The sequence below is a fragment of the Sparus aurata genome, chromosome 14 (assembly GCF_900880675.1).
Source record: "Sparus aurata chromosome 14, fSpaAur1.1, whole genome shotgun sequence".
NCBI classification, from domain to species: Eukaryota; Metazoa; Chordata; class Actinopteri; order Spariformes; family Sparidae; genus Sparus; species Sparus aurata.
Genome location: NC_044200.1, coordinates 11,376,717 through 11,389,175, shown reverse-complemented (window position 1 = coordinate 11,389,175; position 12,459 = coordinate 11,376,717).

The window sequence follows — 12,459 nt, the reverse complement described above, 5'->3', positions numbered from 1 at the left end:
CTATAGCACTGTTGGACTCAATACAGACAAATGAGTAAAACTGATAGTAATCACCTTTTTTAATCCACACATTCTTTTTTCCTTTTCAAAACCTGGTGCCTACAATACCCACAATGCAATATAGCCACTGTGTTACGTCACACATGCAGCTTCCTCTGGAGCCACGAAGACTTCATAATACTATGTTCACATATGTAGTAGTACTCCCCAAGATCTGTGAACACACTTTATTATATTTTCTTGTTACCTAAGTATGAACATTAAAATGAAGTCAAAGATGTGGTGAGTCACAGAGTGTAAAGTGTTCCTTTGTTCCCTAATGGATGCTAAGACAGTTTCTAATTGAATTCAGTGATGTAGTGAATTGGGATTTGTAATTGTCAGGCCTGGAATGAAATTAATTTCCCAGTACATCTTGGATGGTTAAACAAAGTTGAACAAAGACTGCTTTGAGGTTTTTTAGGTTACTGCTAAGTTAAACAACAGGCAGAACAATAAAATGATTCAAGTCAGCAGGCAACTCTCCCCTTTGCTGTCGGCAGACAAGAGTCATAATTACGATGACAACTGGAGGGCTTTGGCGCTTTATTAGAAGTTGCAAATGTACCTTGAAGCAAGCCACTGTACCGTAACCTTGCTAAACAGCAGTCAGTGAGGCTACAAGTTGCGACTGGGGACTGGCCATTATCCCGAAACCCCCAAAGTCTGAAAAATGTCCCATTGGACGAAAAAGCCCATTATTCTGAAAACAAAAGCCCATGGCCTGTTTTCAAAAGTACGCCGTCTCCCCCTTTTTCCCCTTAAAATGGGACACATTATGCCGTTTTTCAGGTTCATAATCTTATTTTGGGTTACTACTTGAACAGTCTTACATGCTTAAGTGATGCTGTCCATCGCTGTATTCCCTTTCTGTCAGAAAAACTCTGTTTTAGCTCTCGTCTCTTAAACGCCCCGCCTCCTAAACCTCAAACTCAATTTCATACTGTTTTACTTTGTTTATATGTGGCGGACCCTGCCACCTTTGTAGATTCAAGCAGTGCTCTGGGATCTTATTTCCCTCTGAGAACAGCTCATTTATCCGGTTATGGAAACATACATATGTCTGAGTCTGTATTATTACCTCATCAATATTGTAAATATTAAAATTCTGAGTTTGAATTTCTTCTCAAAAACTACAGAGTGCCCCTTTAAGTTAAACTGGTGAACTCTGGAGTGGAGTCTGAATGTTCACCCAGAGATCTAAAACAAAAACAGATTATGTGCGTAAGCCCGAAGTAACGCTGCATTTTGCACAACGCTGAATGTACAATCTCCAGATGTGTCTGCATAATACATGCATTTGCATCAGTGAAACTTCAGTCTGTGGTCCAGTTAACACACACATGCAGTGGGAAGTTACGCCCTGGGACAACTCAAGCTCCTGTTCGTCCTCTGCTTGTTCCGCCACAAAAAGGTCAATGCATGATTTATGCACCTGTTTTGTGAGTTAGATGGGAACTGTTTGTGCTTTGGGGCTCCTGACGGATCGAAACATGAAATATGAAAATGAAATTCTGTTCATGAATTGATTTACAAGGTTGAGCAGGTATTAAGCTGCCGGATCGGGAGCAGCTGGATAAATACAACACTTTGTGTTTGAGTCAGTCAAACGTGCTTGAGTTTGCCCTGTCCCATCATTTTAAGGAAAATGAGCGTGGAAGCCAACATTTGCAAACATGCGTGCCATGTTTGTGGTCACCACTGGGTAAAGACATCAAGAAAAGTGCATGTTTACACATATTTGTGTGGCTGTCTGCTCACACTTTACTCCATGTCTCCATCTGATGCCAGCATCAGTCCTGACACGACAGCGCACTGTGTCTGAGACATGTATTCTTTAACATGGCAGCTCACTGGGGAGAGACACAGATGGGTTTCGACTTCTTAATGGTTCTGGATGGCCACGGATGATGTTATTCAAGTTGACAAGCTGCTCCATATCTGGCACGATCACACCCCACCTGCATGCTCTTTTTCATGAGAATTTGAATTTCCTTGTCAATGATTAATTAAACAATTAATGTAGTGGTGGCCTACATTCAGAAAAAAAAGGTAGAAGTTGGCAGGATTCCCAAATGAGTTTGCTCTTCTTTGTGAAACTCATAGCGGACTCAAACTAAACAGTAGATTTTGAAAGCTTTAATAAAATATGAGAAGCGCTTTATTTGCCATATCCTCCTCTGTGATCTGCGCCGGTTTAAGTACTCTTTTACTGACTCGTGAGATATGTCAAGCACACTTCAGCTTGTCCACACGTGAATGTCATGTTCGACACAATTACGTAGCATGTTTTCTCATGCATTTATAACGGTAGCCACGTCAGCGAAAACTCACTTTATGAATATATTGGATGCTGAAGATATGGAATTAAATGAAACAAACGACTTCTGCACTCGGGAGCTTTTAATTGAGAGCACAAGGCAGTGCATTTGAGATAATGCATTCACGCCAGAGGTAGTAAGATGGTACTTGTGTGCACAAGCTTGTTTAGCATGACAGCAGTGTAGGCTACATTACTGCATTAAATCAAACCCAATTACTGCCAGCTTGTTGCCCTCATGCCCCGAGAGGTGTCTGATGCAAGCGCAGAAGTGTGCAATCCTTCAGTGTTTCTGCGTTTAGGGGGAAAAGAAATCTTAATAACATGCAAAGTAAAAATAGATGGGGACAGATGTTTCTTTCAAAATGCATGGACGTGAACGCAACCTTAAACATAATCCCGTTCAATTAAGATATCATCAACAGGCGCAGTATCAGCTTCTCTGCTGGAGTGCTTCTTTCTCTTGGGTTTGCTGCGGCGTGCTGAGAAATTGCTCCGGTGTGGCCCAGAGTGCTGATGTTGTATTTATGTGCTGCTGTTGCTGGTGGTGCTTTTTGTCACTTTAGAGGGGTCAACCTACACGCTACGATATCCGCTCCGGCACTTAGATGTACGGCTGATAGAGGAGGCTTTTTTGTTTTGTTTTGGGGACACCACCACCGGGATTGAGTTTGAGTGGTGACCTCTGAAATAGGAACGGTGTATGAGTGCATGCGTGTGTGTGTGTGCGCGAGTATGTTTAAGAAAGAAAAGCGGGACTGCAACTGAATGACAGATCAATTGACAAGCCAAGGATGCAGCGGGAAAAGCGATATTTAGACAGTGCAAGGGCGGGAAGCAGAGGGGAGGAAAAGAAAAAAGGCCGGGGTCAGAAGAGAGCCACACACTCTGGAGTTTGCCACTGCCGTGCCACCAGCTCTCTCCGCTGAGACACACTGGAGGTGTCTGTCAGGTCAATTAGTACTACTGTGCTTACATTTTCCACCTGACTTCCTTCATTAGTGTTTTTGTCTGCAGCGTTGAGGCTCCTTGATGCCTCTGCATGTTCAGTCATACTTTAAGCCTCTCCCACACACTCCTGGTGTGAACCGCATCTCAAAAGTACTGTAGGTCTGCCAAGCACCCGACCTAGAGGAGGTCACAGCTCTTACACTGTGGGCTCTGTGCCACGCTAGCTGCTTAGTTTCTAGGGACGGAAAAAGTCGGCCTTTCAGTTGGTCAGCTGCTCCACTGCTTTTAGTCCAAACTGAAATGTCAAACTATACAATGGACTACCATACACATTTGCATAAGCATGCATGTTCCCCAGGTGATGTATCCTCAGAAATTTTATGATCCAGCCACTTTTCTCTAACACTTTGAGCGGGTTAACCTTAAACCTTGTCAAGTATTTTGTGTTTAGTGTTAGTTAGCAAATGCTAGCATGCTAAACTACGATGGCAAACCATGGCAAACAGTACTTTCTTAACATCAGCATGTTGGCATTGTGATTGTGAGCATGTTCAGCTCAAAGCATTGTTGTACAGGGGATCATCCCTATGTTCCCCGCTTTGTATGGAACCGGGGAACATAGGACCCTTTTTTAAAAAAAGGGTCCTATGTTCCCCGCTGTTCACCCAAAGGGTTAGGGTTAGGGTTAGGGTTTATTAGTCTTAAAACATGAAAAATGCCAGAACAGGAGGCGGACCCTCTACGCGGTTTTGACTAGACTACAAACCGGGGAACATAGGACCCCGGGAACATAGGACCTGGGGAACATAGGACCCGGGGAACATAGGTACGCTCCCGTTGTACAGCCAATCCCGTTTCACCCCTTGCCTCTGTCACTAAGCCTTACCCCTCTGATTACATGTTCACATTGAGGCCTAGGGTGTCCAAATTCTTGTTGGGATAGAGGGTTAGGGCAAAGTGTTAGGGTACATGGCTTGCCAAAAGGAGGTTCGGAAAATCGTTTCGATGCACCATGCTCCATTTTTCTTACACCAAGAATAAAATGTTCGCTACTAATTTGCTGATGTCTCGGTGGCTAACTTGCTGGCTAATTTGTGTCACATTTGATGCCCAAAATTTAACTGATGTTCCGGAAAGCAAAGTCTTGTTACAGCTCAGCCTATTGGTGCAGAGCAGGGTTGGAGCACAGGTTGCTAATGGTAGCCTGTAAAGCGCCACTGGTGGCCAGTTAATGAGGCCGTGTTCTCTTTTATTTAATGATTCCACTGACACATTAGTAGCTCTATCATATAGATGGAAAAATGGCATTGATTATACAAGGAGTGCAGTAATGCAAGAAAAATCCCCACAGCTTAAGACAACATATTGGAAATGTTTGGTTTTTACACAAATGCCGTCAACGACAGCTGATGACTTATGAGAGTCTTGAAGGGCTGTCCCAATCCACAGGGGGGGGGGGGGGTTCAATTACTATCCCATGTAACTATGATCTGAGGCTTCAGTCTTGTTATGCAGGTCATTAAGATTTCTTCAAAGACAAATACTGTAGCTTTATAGTTATTTATGATTAATATTTTTAATTTCACTCGGCCCCTTATTAGACCTCAAGAGAGGAGACTAGAGGAGAGTGTGTGGGATGTTCCTCTATGTTCCCAGTCATGTGTGTCTCTTGATATACAGTGACATTGTAAGCAATTTGTAAGGGCTATGTTTGCAGTTCAAAAGGGACCAAGGGAAACACCCACTGGGCATTCGACCGATGGAGAAACATTGCCGATGACATATAGCACTTTAAAAAGGCCTCCTTAATGTATCACATTTGGGAGGACATTAAGCTTGCGTCATAGGACCCTTGGGAACATAGACATTCTCCCAGGAAAAGGTATAGCGCAAGAAATATGTTTTGTCAAATGATATGTGAAATTATATACACATGGTCCATGTGTGTCCATTCATCCAGACAGATATCTCCGATACTGATTACCTTTTTCTTGTAATGGAAAAAAACATTTGCCTTACATTTCCATTTTCTTTGTACATTTTTGCACATTGTTTGAGAATTGTGAGGACCAATTAGCCATGTAGTTGTGTTATTGGGCTTCTTTGTGCACTCAACAATACACTCTTTGTCTGGACGGCACATTTAAATACATATATTCCGCTCTGGCATTTCAGCAGCACCATAAGCATTTAACCTAAAGGGACAAGTACTAGGACAGGACCATAGTGGCATCTTTATAATCCCTGATAACCAAGCAGCTCACAAGTTAATGGGTATATTACATGAATACTGTATCACTGAGTAAACTCAATGGAAGTCTATACAATCAACAGCAGGTCTCGGTGCCCGTTCATTTATTATCTATAGTTTTATTGATCCTTCCTTTGTGTGAGATGCAGAATAATCCCTGATTGCAGCAATTATAATCATTTCCAAAGATCCACTTATGTATGATTCAAATTCTAGTGATATCCAGCAATGACATTTCCCGTGATGTGAGATGGGGAAAAAGCCAAAACGTACGAGAAATGCGCGTTTAAAACAGTTGCCAATAATCCAAGTCAATTATGCCCTCGGCATAAGCGACTACACAGGAAAACTGTGCATCACCTAACAAACGGATAATGCTGTTGTCAGGCATTGAGCATTGACGTGTTGACATTCAAGGAGTACAGCTCTTGTTATCCGCAACTTGCAGCATCTTGCAGTGTGTACTGAATCACAAATATGTGAAAAGCACACCGTGAAATGCTTCGTCATTTCATTTCTTTAAAGATTCCTGAAAAAGACACCGTCAAGGTTCGCCTTTAAACGCCTTTTTGATGTGTCGCACTTTGAGCGCACACAGAGCGGCTGTTTTGTGAGGTCCAGGAGATAAGAGACGGAGAGGTTTGAATGTGTGATAGGGAGCTAGGGCAGCCATTCCCTTTCAGGTTTGTTTCAGGCCACCTGCTGGGTCCTCCAAACAGAGGCCCACATGGCAGATCAAAGCATGCCATCAACACTTTGTTTTGCTGAGGTTTCGTATAATTAGCAGTTTATTATGCACAGGGACAGATCTGACAGCATTAGCAGCTGACTGACTTCATCCAGTCACAGAAGTCATCTTGTATGAGACACCTGGGTAATTATTTAGCGATGTCAGGGTGCAAGTAAACAACTCATTCCCTATTCTGTTACGATCTCGGCTATTACCTCAATTACAATAAAGATGGGAGGCCATGCAACGAATAAAAACAGAATGCGGTCATTTGCAAATGAACGGTGTTAACCCACAATGATTTATACATAAGATTTATACAGGATAACCAAGCTGGCCACGACTGTGATTGATCTACTTGGTAGCATCACATTACTGGCCTCTCCTCCAATGCTAAGCAGCGGTGCTAATATAGATCATTGTGGCCTGTAGTTTCCCCAGTAAACACATTGCCCTCTTCAACTATTGCAGTCCCTAGTGATTGGCTTGCTGTTGCTCTTCTTCGATCTGATCCTCAACTGGAGATTTTATTGGCTAGAGAGTCTCTGAGGCAAGAGAGAGATGGCGGGCCGGATGCTTGAAGGCTGGCTGCCCATTCACGAGCCCATTGGCAAACATTGCCTTACGGAAACGAAGTCTTGCATCCAAGCTCGGTATATGGAGGGGCAGCCCTCCCCACGGATATTCTGCTCACAGCCGTGAGCTGAAGGGGTTGGTGTGTTTAATTGGAAATTTACAGCCCCACCACTCAACAACCACCAGAAATGCAGATGGGGAGATGCACGTATAGCAGATAAACACTCACAACCGCAATGCCACTTCCAATAAATCTGCCTACGGGCCTCATTGCAGCATCTTCCCAAGGCAAATGAATTAACCTGTGAAATGTTTCCATCAGGTGTTTTTGAATATTTGACAACTTTCTCAGTCCCATCCCCTGTCGCATTTCGTTTGAAATGTCTTCATAGCATCAAAATCCAAATAAGAATATATTTAGAAAAATCAACGATATGATAAAACCTTAAATGTTGTCCTTGAATTGTTTTCAACTGAGTATGTGCCAAAAACGATTAACAAATTATCAATTTCGGTTTCATTTTTGATGCGTCTGAAATTTTTCTAAATGATTGTACATTCTGTGTTCTATAATATGAAATTGAAAAGGTCAAGGGACAATCTGTAACCATCGTAACATTTACCCCCAATCCAATGGTTCACCAAGATCCATGTCCATTTTTCTTCTGGTTCCAGTGGACTGCTTTAAGGTCTTACCAGCCTTCACTGAGCAAATAAATTGCCGTCACACTCCTCAAATGGTGTGATCGCCTGCCACAGCCCTTCACATCAGTTTGTTTTATTGGATGTGGCTCACGCCTCCAGATATTTATATCTTTTTACAGCCATGTACTGTGGTTGCTAACAAAGCAAAAAAAGAAAAAGAGGAAAAAATAATTCAGCGAGGGCGAAAAAAAGGGAGGAAGGAAAGCTCGGCAGGCGGCTAGACAAGTAATGGTGTGGAATACAGAGGAGGGATGTGTGGAGCTTTGGCTGGGGACACCCTCTAGATCCATCTTCCCCTGCTTAAAGCCCCAGTGCCTGGGTAATGGCCGCACGGCGGGTGCTTTCAGAGGTTGCGGCACAGGAGATGAGGGATCTAGGAGTGGAGGGGCCAAACTGAAAGGTGATTTCCCCAGCAGAAGCCTCTTCATTTTGGGGGTAGAGGAGGTGTCGGCACTGCCACTGCTGCTGGAACCTAGAGGAAAACAAGCAAATTGCTCCCCACAGGAACAGGGCACTGGCAACAAACTGGATCCGACATGATATAGAGTGTTGTCCACTTCACTGCCTTTCTTTTCCTTGTATTCATCTCTGCAAACATGAAACATTAATGTCATCTCTGGATCCATTTATCTCTATTCGCTATTTTTTTTCCCCCATGCGTGTCCATCCATCCATACACAAATAGGTCTTTATGGTTTATACATACATCCACAGCATCCTTGAAGTAAAAAATAGATGCGCAAGTGGGATACAACATAAAAAATTGTAATGTCACATACAGAATCTATTGCAGCTCAGCGCCCACTCATTTTATTGAGGTCACTACGCTGACTAGAATGAATAGAGTCCCAGGCACATGCTAAATGATAGCGCCCAACTAGCGGGTTGGTGGCGGTGGTGGGGGGAGGTGGGATATCTCTTGTGGGTTTTGCATGAAAAATCACTGCACCCTTTCCTTTTTTTGGCTCAGAGGCACCGGTTTTGAGCCGGAAAAGCCGACCATTATGAAATGTTTGTGATTCACTGTGACAAAAGCATTGGTTCTACATTAAAGTTCGAGGTAGTATACCGGAAGAAGACAAGACCCGACATCAAAGCTGTCATCTTGCATTGTGAACAAAGAAGGTAAAGCCCTGCGAGCGGAACAAATTCAGCGCTGGGCTCACTCCCGCTTCCCAAATAGGAGGACGGTTGTCGCTGCAAAGCTGGTGTAGCCTCTTATGCTTTATCCCAGTCAATGGTGCATTATATCTTTATCTTTTCAACAGAAAGAGATGGTCTTCCTCATACCGTTTCGCACCCTCTAAATACTGGGGTGTGATTCATCGCATTTACCTGAATCAACTCTAGCCATCTTCAATTTGTTAAAGGGATATTCCGGTGTAAATTTAATCCATGGTCTAAATCACCATGAAACTGTGTTAGACTCCCTCTTGAGATATCAAGTTAGCAGACCGTTAATTTACGGAGTTTTAGCATCCTCAGAAACGACTGCATGACAACAATACACAGTGCATGGATCCAAATATAAACCGCCACCAAAAAGCCACAAATAATGCTCAGAACAGCACCATACTTCAGCAACAGTACAAATAGGGTCTCAGCACATAGTCTGGGGCATCTAACCTCCGCTAGCTTAGCTGGATTTCTATTGGGAAGCTAAAAACATAGTCCAACTCTCCTCCATCAGCTTCCGGGTTGGGGAAGTCCCGATGTGACGATTACCGAGTGCGGTTAGAAATGCTCAATTCCGTTCTTTTCCCTGTCCGCTCTCAATAATAACTGTTATGAACTGGCAGGTAAGACACATGTGAACTTTGATTGCTTTTCCATGGAGTCATAATCATACATTTTCATCCATGAGCTGCGGAACTCTACTGCACTCGGTAATCGAGTCGTCGGGACTTCCCGTCAACAGGAAGCTGCTGCAGAAGAGTGGTATATTTTGTCAGCTTTTCAGTAGAAATCCAGCTAAGCTAGTGGACATTTAATGCCCCGGACTATGCGCTGAGACCCTATTTGTACAGTTGCTGAAGTTTGGTGCTGTTCTGAGCATTATTTGTGGCTTTTTGGTGGCGGTTTATATTTGGTTGATAAAACTCTGTAAATTAGTGGTCTGCTAACTTGATCTCTCAAGAGGGAGCCTAACACAGTTAGTAGCTGTCAGCTGTTGTGCGTCTCACTTCACTTTGTTTGCCCCCGTACTGTATGTTAGCATGAGAGAAGAAGAAGGAGAAGGAGAAGAAGAAGGAGAAGGAGAAGAGGAAGAAGAAGAAGAAGAAGAAGAAGAAGAAGAGAAGAAGAAGAGAAGAAGAGAAGAAGACGAAGCAGAAGAAGGAAGAAGGAAGGAAGAAGAAGGACAGAAGAAGGAAGCAGAAGAAGAAGAAGAAGAAGCTAAGTCTTATCCAGGCACTTTACAGCTGACCAAAGTTATGTAACTACCAGCTGGGCACTTTGGCTGTGGCTGTGACAACATGCTGGTGCTTCACTCACTCACTTCCGACAACAAACCCACTACATGTCGCTGCATGGGTTCCCCCATTACCGCTGGGGAGCGGTCCGGTCAGTACCACATTAAGATTAACACGGCGTGCCTTATCATGTAGCCTTAATCTAACATTAAGGATGATATAGGCTAGAATAGGCTAAAATTTGTCACAGCATTTTCAGGATTGGGTGGGCGTTGCATAAAACTGTATGTGCCCCCCCCCCCCCCCCCCCAAGATAGCTACCTATTGTTAGATTATGGAGTTATACTTTGAATACTTCACATTAACATTTGATCCGTTTCAATCAAGTTCTCCGGAGATGCAAATATGGAGCGCAGCTCGCTCTGTCGCTCTTTGAAACGACAGCATTAGCCAGCGTTAGCTCGGCAGCAGAAAGGGAAACTGAAAGCTGTCGGCAGGATAAATATAGACGTGCTGTCGTCTTCATGTGGAGAGCAGTCATCACTTTCATGCAACTTTTGACAGTAATGATTATAATATTGAAAAGGAACCTAATTTTAGGTATCCCAGTAATGTATGCTTTTAATTTAATCTGTGCTGGTAGAGATCAATGTTAAAGTTGACTGGTGAAACATTAATGGTGATCATGGTGCATTAAAAATAATACAAAAAGGGGATTACTTTCATCTTTCATCTCTACAATCCTTACAGTTTCTTAATTTCACCCGTTACATTTCTAATATAATAACATGTTTCACATCAATTATATTATTATCTTAAAGTTCTCACCTTTGTAAAGTTCACTGGTCCACTTGGATTGGGACCCCCTGGTAAGTACCACTGGGCTGCCCGTCCCAATCCTGGCCCATATAACCCAACGCACAGAGTGCTGAACTTTCAGCCATCTTTAATTGATGTTGATATACCGGAGGGACATTTTAGGCTTCAATTACCCCCACTGAAAACTAGAATTAGAATTCTAAACTGTAAAACTCACTGTAAGAATCAGTGAAACACTCATGAGCCTTGGGCCCCTCTTAAATGTGTGAAATGAATATTATATAAAGGCATAAAATGTCCTCATTAGAGCCATACAAAATTGAATTACTAATAGAAGCTGTAATAGATTTAAAAAGACACCGTATCCAAAGAGAACTCCATGTTTTCTATGACATGTGAAGTGCACCAGAACATGGAAGGAATATTTAGGTGACAGTTTATTCTCTCACAGAAAATAAGTAAAAACTCTCCAAAAAAAGAGTCCGGCTCACAGTTAATTTTTAAAATGCCACAGCATTATGACATGCTTCTCAAAAACTGTTGACACATTTTAAATTAAAAATCATCCCTCGCTTTTCTTTCCTGTGAAGTAATACTTCATTAGTTAGGATTGTTCATCCATGCCTTGAATACAAAGGATTATTTTTCTGAGAAATAACAAAGGACCTCTTATGCCTCAGAACCACGCAAGATGAAAGAGTAAAGCCTTTGACGAGTTAATGAATTAGTATGGATAAAATCAACAGTGGATGTGTACTCGCTGGGTGAGTAAAATTCAATTACGAACAAAAAAAAAAAAGACAATATGCAATCACTGAAAAAGGCATTATGGTGCGGATGAGAGTTTAAAGTTAATGTTGAGTTTGAGTGGGCTTTAGGTCAGCTGTTGTGAATGCCTCGACATCACATTTTACGGCGCTTTGAAGAAAAGAAATGAAGGAGCTGGGCTACTTTTATTTTACCTTCAAAGATAATAACTCATTGTGGTTTTAGCTTTTAGCCTAGCATGCTAGCAGCATGGGTTGATGGGCCCACTCAGATCAAGGATGAATTAGTCCAGTCCCAACATAGTCAGCCAAACAATCCCTCTGTCCCTGAACTCTCCCTGCGACAAGGGAATGGAGAGGAGGGATGGAAGGTTAAAAAGGAGATACATTATGGTCATTTTGCTAATAAAGGGGTTGGCAGCCCCCCTTAGTTTGCTAACTGGCCTTAGGGATGATTTTTTCAGTCTCTTGATTTTGGCAGGTTCATAGTCAGTCCAGTGGGTTATTCGTGTCTCCCGCTCAGGATGAACTGTAATCCAACATATTGACACGGTGGCCATTTTCCTCTGACATCCTGCTCAGGGTGGGAAGCTTAAATGTCTTGCTGCTTTGTTTGAGGTAGCGAGTCGTATTAGCATAAAGACTTTGACAAATTGTTATAATTTCACTAGTTCCTGACTAATTGGTAATGGAAAAGATGATAGAGAGTGAAAATCTGGAGGCAAATCAGGCTATTTTTCAAAATAAAATTACATATATGATCACCCGTTTGCTAACGTTGGCACTCAACCACTTCCGAGCTAATCTAGCCACTGTTTAATTACATCAAGTGGGTTTCACTTCCAAGGTTAAATGAATGTGTGCAAGATGTTTGTTGATGTCCATGTAAC